The sequence below is a fragment of the Chanos chanos genome, chromosome 15 (genome assembly GCF_902362185.1).
Source record: "Chanos chanos chromosome 15, fChaCha1.1, whole genome shotgun sequence".
Classification (NCBI taxonomy): Eukaryota; Metazoa; Chordata; class Actinopteri; order Gonorynchiformes; family Chanidae; genus Chanos; species Chanos chanos.
In genome coordinates this window covers 3,009,827-3,019,026 of record NC_044509.1, presented here as the reverse complement: position 1 = coordinate 3,019,026, position 9,200 = coordinate 3,009,827, and the positions used below count along the sequence as shown (strand labels likewise).

Here is a 9,200-nt window from a genome sequence, read left to right as displayed (position 1 = left end):
TCTGTATTCAGCATACTAAGGGGTCTGTAATTCTTAAGATTTGAGGCATCTCCGTTTTTCTTAAATAGCCTACTATTTTGATCATTCCTCTTTTCATGCTAGAGCTGAACTCTCCTACATAAATAATGTCGCCAAAAACCTCAAATAAGACAAGGACTAAAACATTTCTAAAAGCCTTATAAAATCGAGTCGGCACATCATCTAGCCATCATTTCTTTCCAAACTAAGAAACTGCCTCCATGCTCCAGGTAGGCTATACTTCTGCAGCCTTTTGCTGCCTGTCTGCTCTAAATACGCACGCACGCACACACACATAGCGACACAATCAGCCAGAAAGAGCAAAATGTAAGTCACCCGGATTGCCAGCAGAGAGACGAAGACAGACACAGAAGAGAGAGAAAAAGATAAGCTTACAGCCCTTGGTACTCCCAGGCGGTCTCCCATCCAAGTACTAACAAAGCCCTGCTAAGCTTCCGAAATCGGCCTCAATTTGCTGTTAGATACCATAGCAACCTAATGTTACAGCTTCAGCTGTAGCCTACGTTTTAAGCACACCGTGGGGTAGCATAACATGCTAATTGTTCCTTGATTTACTCACTCACTCACTCATTATCTAAACCGCTTATCCTGTGTGTGAGTGTGTTTGTCCTTGATTTACATAAGCTTTAATGACCATCCACTCTGAATTCGATAGTAATTAAACGTCCATACATGTCGTGTTCATTTGAGACAATGGTGTTTTGTATTGAAATATGTTGAGATTAAATCGGCGAGTGTTGTGGATCATGACATCAGGCTACATGGTCACAGCGACAGCTAAAAGGATTCGGGTTTATCAGCTGGATCATTTTTTACTGGATCATTTTTCTGCCAAATGTCGTACCAGAAACAACTCGAAGCTGCGTTTGCTTACGACTCATCCAATTTTTTTATATAGAGACAGCTCGTCCGCCACTATCCCTGACTTAATCACCAAATTAACATAACATCACAATTAAGAGAGTTCGTTTTTTACTAAGCATGCAAAATACCTTCCGACATGGGTAAATTAGCAACGCAGCTAACGTGCTAAAAACACTTAAACAAACATGGCCGCTGCTCTTGTCAATGTCTCAAGGGGTACACCATGACGCAACATCTCAATACAACCCCCACGCTACAACTCATAATTTGATAGGTTAAACATCCTGTCACTCATCAGACTGGTGAAACTGGTCAAAAATCTGTTCAGAGGTGCCCAAATTCATCTTATCCCCATGCTATACTGTTCAACATATCAAAAATCCCTTCACAGAATAAAATCAGGACACCCGTGATTTCATGTACACCAAATCTGAAAGGAATCCCATGAACCATCTAGGAGCACTATAGCCGAGATGGGTGAAAAAGCCACTCTCTCTACTAACAGATGGTGGCGCTATACCAGGGTGTCACTTCGGGCATGTGGATATCGTCATAACCAATAACATGTGAAGTTTTGAGCAATGCGTGGAGAATGTATGACACATTGCTGTCGTGCGTGGCAAGACATAAATTCATCATTTCACCATTTCAACACCTTGCAAGATATTAAAAATCCCTCAGCAATTTGAAATCTGCAACATCTTGACATCATACATAGCAGATTTGACATGGATCCAACGAACTGTCTAGGAGGAGTATGTCAAAATGTAACGGGTGTCAAAACGCACAAGATCCTAAATAACTGTTGGCAATGGCTCATACAATGTTAATGCACATTTGTTCGTCTTGGGGAGACCCACATGCCTACAAAATTTGGTGCATGTAGGTGAAACTACATGCCGGGCACAAGACTCAATGCCATATGGGGGCGCTATGAAGTCCCCCGGGCCACACCTGGGGCCAAGCCGCCGTCTCTCAGTAACTGTCACAAGCACTGATGTGTGTACGGAATTTCATGAGTTTTCGTCCATGAGAACCACCTAAAAAATGGCCAAGTCTTCAAGAAAAAGAATAAGAATAATAATCCTCATGAAAACAATAGGGCTTTGCACCTTCAAAGCACACACTGCACTTGACCGCCTTCACAAAACCAGTGACAAATTAAGATGGCAAAAGTATACCTGAAATATATGCACTACCAAAAACTATATTCAACACTTTTATTCAGCAGGTAAGAAAAAACACTTTTTGTGACATTAAACATGTTAAAAATATACAAAAACACATACAGTACAGCCCAAAATTATTCATACCTATGCTGAATTCGGATTTGTAGTGTGCTTATACATTTGCTACAAATTTGGCATGGGTATGAATAATTTGGGGCTTAAATGAAAATACAAGTTTTTCAGATAAAAATATGTAAAAAGGCTCATGTACAAAAATCATTGTCATTAAAACCAATTGAATCCATATCCAGAGCCTGATGTTAAATCCAGGAGATGGGTTAGACCAACACCCACTCTTTGTCAAAGTTGACATGGTATGCACGGAAATCATTGTCAAAAAACAGAAGACCCAACTTTTTTCACATAGAACCCATACAGTGTCAATACTGAGTGTGTATTTAACCCTCCAAAATAATGGAACTTTTTCAGTATGCACATGACCAATAACAAAATCATCATCATTAAAACAGGCAACCGTCTGAACAGGAACCATTTCTGGTTAGCTGAACCAACAACAGAAGAATTTTGAAAAATGTTTTCAGTTAATGGCACTGGCTTGTTCACTTTGTCATTTTTCCCAATGCACAAGTGTTTCAGTTCATCATGGATCTCTTGAATAGTTCTATGCTTTTGTTTATCAGCTTCACAGATTTACTAATCTCAGTACAGGTAAGATTTGCAAGAGTGAAAGTTTTCCTTAAACACTTAGTACACTGGTGCGCTGGTGGCATAATGTTCAGCATAGGAGGTTAATAACACGAGTCACAGCTGTTGACAGTTTGTCTCCATTCTCCACTATTTGAGCAACGCTCCTCTGGAGGAAGGTCATAGTGCTTTTCAGATGGGCAGGGGATTCCATATTGAATACAAAATACATACAAAAGGCTGCGATGAAGGTCTCATCAACTCCAGTACAAGACCACACCTCAACTCCTTCGACTTTGATCTTTGCCGCCAATGGTGGTCTTCCAATCCTGCTCCCTCAGCAGAATGGTAGGGTAGGGTAGGGTGTGGGTGGCTCACCCTAACAAGAGGGAGTAGAAGAAGAAGTAAAAGAAGAAACGTGATTATACTTATTATGAAAAACGATCAGGAGCAGTAGCAATGTCCAACCATGACCACATCTGATGTGTGTCTGAGGCACTGGTTACCTACCTCTCCAAGAATAATTAAGTTCAGTCTTCTCCTTGAAGATGGAAGGCAGGAGGACAAATCCACTCCTGAAGTCAATGGCTTAAAGAAACAGAATTATTAGTTAAACCTTGGTCAGTTACAACTGTCTTGGAACACTGTCTACAACTGTCTTGGAACACTGTCTTGGAGTTTTTAAAATACATCATTTGCCCATTAAAAGCGATTCTTCAGTTTAAAAATAACGGTTGTTCTAAAACCTGTGTCCTCCCCGTTGGCTCAAAATGTACATGCTTTAAAAAGTCACTCCAAGATCTTAGTATGTCCCTGTAACATTCTGGCATCCCCGTTCTCATATATTCTTTCGTCTTCATGCACAAAACTCAGAGCCCAAACCCACACTGTCGCCTGTTTCTTATGAAGTGTATCATTGTTGTCTTCCAGCTCTGTTTTCCAACATCTAAAAATCTTCTTTTAACCGTTTTAACCTTTAGTCCTGTCAGCTTTATGTAAGGACCCAATAAACCAACTCCACTCTCCCGATCAGTGTATCATAGGCAATCCTAGTGTCAGGCAAGACCAAAGCAAGTGCGGGCAAAACAGGATTTTAATCAAATAGATAAACAAAAAGAGCTTTACAAAGCCAAAAAGGAGAGTTCAGGTTCAAAGTCAGCACGAATATAAAACATGCAACAAACAGCCGGCACGGCTCAGAGGACATAGGGAAGTGTAGACTTCGCACCGACTGATCCGACGGAGGGGTTTAAATAGGGAGAGGTGTGATGGGAAAACTAAGTGAAGGCAGGTGTGCGGGATGAGAGATCAGGCCGGTGATTAGTAGACCGGCGACGCTGATCGCGGAATGGCTGAGACTGGCGAGGGAGGAGGCGAGGTCGTTACACCTAGACGGTTTACCGTCCCATAACAAATCCAAAACACATCTTTTTATTCTTTTTTTTTAATCACCCACAGAGGTAAACTGATGACTCTTAAAACATACCACATTTTTGCTAAAAGCAAAGAATTAAACAATGAAACGTTTCCCCTCAGCTTTAAGTTTCTCCTTTTCCAAAACATTATTCTTTTCTCCATTCCCTTTACAACGTGTTCCCATATCATGGCTCGTATTTCGTCAAGCCCAACACGTACTCTCAGGGCTTTTCTCACTCTCTCTTCAGCCCTTAAGATCAACGTTGTGTCATTAGCATATTGGAATATTTTATTTTCCTCGTCTGAGTCTTCAACCCTGTTACGTCCTAGCTCTAGGGGTACTGGGGCGCGACATAAAAGTGACAGTGACCATATAATTACCAAAGATATTTACAATTTTATTTACACAAAAATAAAAAAAAAAAGATAAGAAAGGGGAGAATAGCGTCGGGGTTTGCCAAGGCCAAAATAACAACCAAAACGAAAACAAACTTTTTTAGAAAGAAAAAAAAACCCCTACCTACTCTACCAGAAAAGAAAAGACAAAATAAAGACAAGCCTTACACTGACTCCCTATCTAACCAAAACAGGAGTAACGATAAAGCAAACAAAAATGGCAGCTCACCCCTACAGCTCCCGGGGCGGAAACAGAAACAGATGTTACCCGCACACACAAAATCACGAACACTCTTATACACAATTTTAAACAACAGAAACCAACACAACACTCACACAATCAACGAAAGGTTTCTTTTAGACAAAGGAAGAACACTTAACAAATACCACATAACACCACTAATCCAATACAACAAATCTCTCTCTGTTTGTTCCTCCCTCTCCGCTGGTCCGTTGGTCTTTTTTTAAAAGCTTCCCCCGCAGCCTACAGGAAAAACGACGGAATCCCACGTGGCTTCGTGGAGCCAATCCCATCGCCGCACATCTGCAGATAAAAACACACCCACACACCGAACCAACAGCAGCAAGACACACACCCACACAACGAACCAACAGAAACATACACAAGAACTAACTACCGAGGGTCGTAACACCCCTCCCCTAAAAAAATCATACAACACCCCTGTTGTTAGTTTTTTCTAGGTGTAGTCTACACTCCCCTGGACAAAGTATCGGCAATGATATTTTCCGAACCTTTTTGTGGCGGATATCGAACACAAAATCCTGGAGAAGTAGCGACCAACGCATCAGTCGTTGATTCGCATTTTTCACCTGAGCCAGAAATACTAATGGGTTGTGATCTGTGAACACGGTTATGGGTAGCGAACTGGAACCAACATATACTTCAAAGTGTTGAAGTGCGAGTAAAAGGGCTAAGGCTTCCTTTTCAATAGTACTGTAATGTTACTGATATTTGCTGAATTTCTTTGAAAAGTAACAGATTGGATGATCTATGCCTTGGGAATCTTCCTGCAATAAAACTGCACCAGGGTTTAGAAAAATCCGGGGCTGCAAGTACAGGAGCGCTACACAGGAGAGATTTAGCCGCTTCAAAAGCAGACTGACACACATCTGACCAAACAAAATTAGGAGAAGCACAAAGTAAATCAGCAAGAGGTAAAACCACGTTAGCGAAATTTCTGCAAAACCCACGAAAAACGACGTAATTCTCTTTTTGTTCGCGGCGCCTGGAACTCTACAATAGCCTGTACCTTCGCCGTAACGGGGCATACTTGACCCTGGCCCACTTGCTTGCCAAGATAGGTAACTGTGGCTTTTCCAAATTCACACTTAGCTAAGTTCAGGGTAAGGCGACCGAACACTGTTTTAAGTGAGGTCAAATGTTCGGACCATGACGAGGAGTATATAAGCACATCGTCTAAGTATGCCTCGCAATTACTGACACTAGTTAAACCTTATTCATTAGACGCTGAAACGTTGCAGGAGCGTTGCGAAGTCCGAAAGGCATAACCGTATATGCATAAAATGGTCAGGAGTGACAAAAGCAGATATTTTCAATGCATGAGGTGTTAAGGGGACAAAACGAGTTTAGAAACAAAACGAGCAGAACCGACTTTATCGATACAGTCCTCGGTCCTGGGTAGAGGAAACGAATCTGGTTTTGTTATTGAATTTATTTTTCTGTAGTTGGTACAAAATCTAACTGTGCCATCCGGTTTTGGGACAAGGAGGCACGGTGAACTCCAGGCACTGGAACTGGGTGTAGCGAAGCCATTTTCCAAGGGAAACTATGGACACAGAAACGGCAGGGACTTCAGCAGATTTAGTGGACTGAGAGGTTTCAGCAGAGTCTCTAGAAATATATACCTTCAGCCTGTGGCGCCGTTAGACCTGGGCGTCCGGGGCTACAGCCCCGAATGTTTTATGAATAGCCCCGGATCTCTCTCTCGCTCTCTCGCTCTCTCTCTCTCGCTCTCTCTCTCTCTCTCTCTCTCTCTCTCTCTCGCTCTCTCTTTTTTTTACAACAATAAAAATAATAAAAAATAGCCCCGGATCAATTCATCTGTCATTCCGATCATACATTAACAATCGAAAATAATATGATATCGTTAATCAGAAACGCATGTACGTTTTGGGTTCTCTGTTAGCGCTTTTCCACTTGGACGGTGCTGGTGCCCGTGCCGGTGCGGAGCCAGTACTGCCTTGGTGCCTTTTGAGAACCGGCCCGCATTTCCACAGGTTTGGGAACCGAACGCTACGTAGCGAAAGTCTGGGTAAATTCCGTGGGGAAAAAATAATGTCGGACAGAACGCATCTGCTTGCTTTTTACTTTTATGCTAGGCTTCCACACAGCGAAACACTTCACGAATTTTGCCCAAAAACGTTTCGTTCTGGGGTGAAATTCATGAAAATAGTAAGCCTGTCACCTAGCTCAGAAGTTTAAAAGAGTGCTCAAATGATGGTCTGCAGTGGTCTATTTGCACCAGCCAGAGCCGAGAGAGTGAGTGTTTTTTCTACCATTCTGGGTCTGACTACGTTCATGTAACATGCAATATAAGTCAATATCGTGCCAAACATTTACATTAATGTTTTACAAATGATTAAATTCAACAAAACAGCAAACTTATACTGAACACTATCAGTCTCTTAAAATGACTCTTAAAGTATAACTTTGAATATTAAAGTGCAAATTAACACCAGACTACCCTTGCAAGTTAACTACTTTTTAAAATTAAAAACTGTAGAAGGGTAAAAACATGCCAGGCAGACACTGGTGTAATGTAAGTGACACAGCTACAACTAATAAAACTGATAATGGGTGTGTTAGATTTACAGTAGGTATGCGACTGGTCAAGCATTGACAATAGTCAATAGTATTGGCAGCGCCAAGGCGGTGAGTGGCCCCCAAATCAAATTCTCCTTAGGGCCCCATAAATGCTTGGGCCGGCCCTGGGGCTAAGCCCCCAATGTTTCAAGATCCTAACAACGCCTCTGCCTTCAGCATATTGATGTGACAAACACGAGGCTTTCTTCGTCGGTCAGGAGTACTAATCACAAAATCAGTGTCGCTCAGTTTACGATCAATGACATAAGGGCCAGAAAATTTTGAGTGTCACGCAGAACCAACAACAGGAAGCAAAACTAAAACTTATCACCAGGTTTAAAATCTCTAGTCACTGCCTTCTCGTCAAAATACAATTTCATTTTGTCTTGCGAAGACGACAATGACTGACGCGCTACCTCACAAGCATGATGTAGGCGTTCACGAAAAGAACTTACATAGTGCGGACAACAAGATAAGAGGCATTAAGTGCCGAGCCTAGCGGCTCGGCCACGATGGAATAAAGCAGTGCAGACAGCGGGCCCCTCTGCCTCATTGAACGCGTAATTGGAATAACATCAGATAAAAATCCATTGCACTTCACCAAACTAACAATATCAGAGTAGAGACATTTCAAACATTTTAAAAAAATATTTCCCAAATCCAAATTTCTTTCAAATATCAAATAAATATTGATGCTCAACTCTATCAAACGCTTTTTCGAAGTCCGGACTGATCAGATATCCACTTTTCTGTTCGTGTTGCACGTACCACACTGTGTCGCTTATATTTAATACAGTGCCTGAGATGTCTTTTCCTAGAACCGAGTACGCTTGGCTGGTCATTAGAATGTTTGGAAGCACTTTAACCTATTTGCCACTTCCGCCAATATTTTATAATCTGTGTTCAGCATACTAAGGGGTCTGTAATTCTTAAGATCTGAGGCATCTCCTTTTTCCTTAAATACTATTTTAATCATTCCTCTTTTCATGCTAGAGCTGAACTCTCCTACATAAATAATGTCGCCAAAAACCTCAAATAAGACAAGGACTAAAAAATTTCTAAAAGCCTTGTAAAATCGAGTCGGCACACCATCTAGCCATCATTTCTTTCCAAACTAAGAAACTGCTTCCATGCTCCAGGTAGGCTATACTTCTGCAGCCTTTTGCCGCCTATATGCTCTACACACGCACGCACACACAGCGACACAGTCAGACAGAGAGAGCAAAATGTAAGTCACCCGGCTTACCAGCAGAGAGACGAAGACGGACACAGAAGAGAGAGAAAAAAGAAAAGCTTACAGCACTTGGTACTCCAAGGCGGTCTCCCATCCAAGTACTAACCAAACCCGACCCTGCTAAGCTTCCGAGATCGGGCGTCCTCAATGTGGCATGGCCGTAAGCGAGTGCTGCAGCGGTAAAAGTGCTGTTTAAGGCTGAGCAAGGGCTCCGCCGTTTGCCTTCCGACTTCTTCCTCGCTCGGTGTGTTCACCGCCACCAAAACACGTGCCCAAATACAAGCATTTAACGGCGACACCGCACCTAACTTACGTTGTCACACTATGATGTCACAGAGCACCTGCAGGATGGCAACAACTTCTTCAAAGCACACACTGCACTTGACTGTCTTTAAATATCCTTTTTTCGCCCTTTTTTTGGCCCACTCTCTCAATAAAATAACATCTCTCTCCATTCTATCAATATAATGATAATTTATCGCGCTTCTTCACTCTTTCCTCGTCTTTTTTAGCGCAAACGGCCCCATCCAAC

General features: G+C 42.1%; 1 pseudogene; it reads right to left on the bottom strand.

Annotated features, from left to right (window-relative positions):
• Positions 1-8,725: 8,725 nt before the first annotated feature.
• LOC115829043 (uncharacterized) lies at positions 8,726-8,834 on the bottom strand (annotated as a pseudogene).
• Between the last annotated feature and the right edge of the window lie 366 nt (positions 8,835-9,200).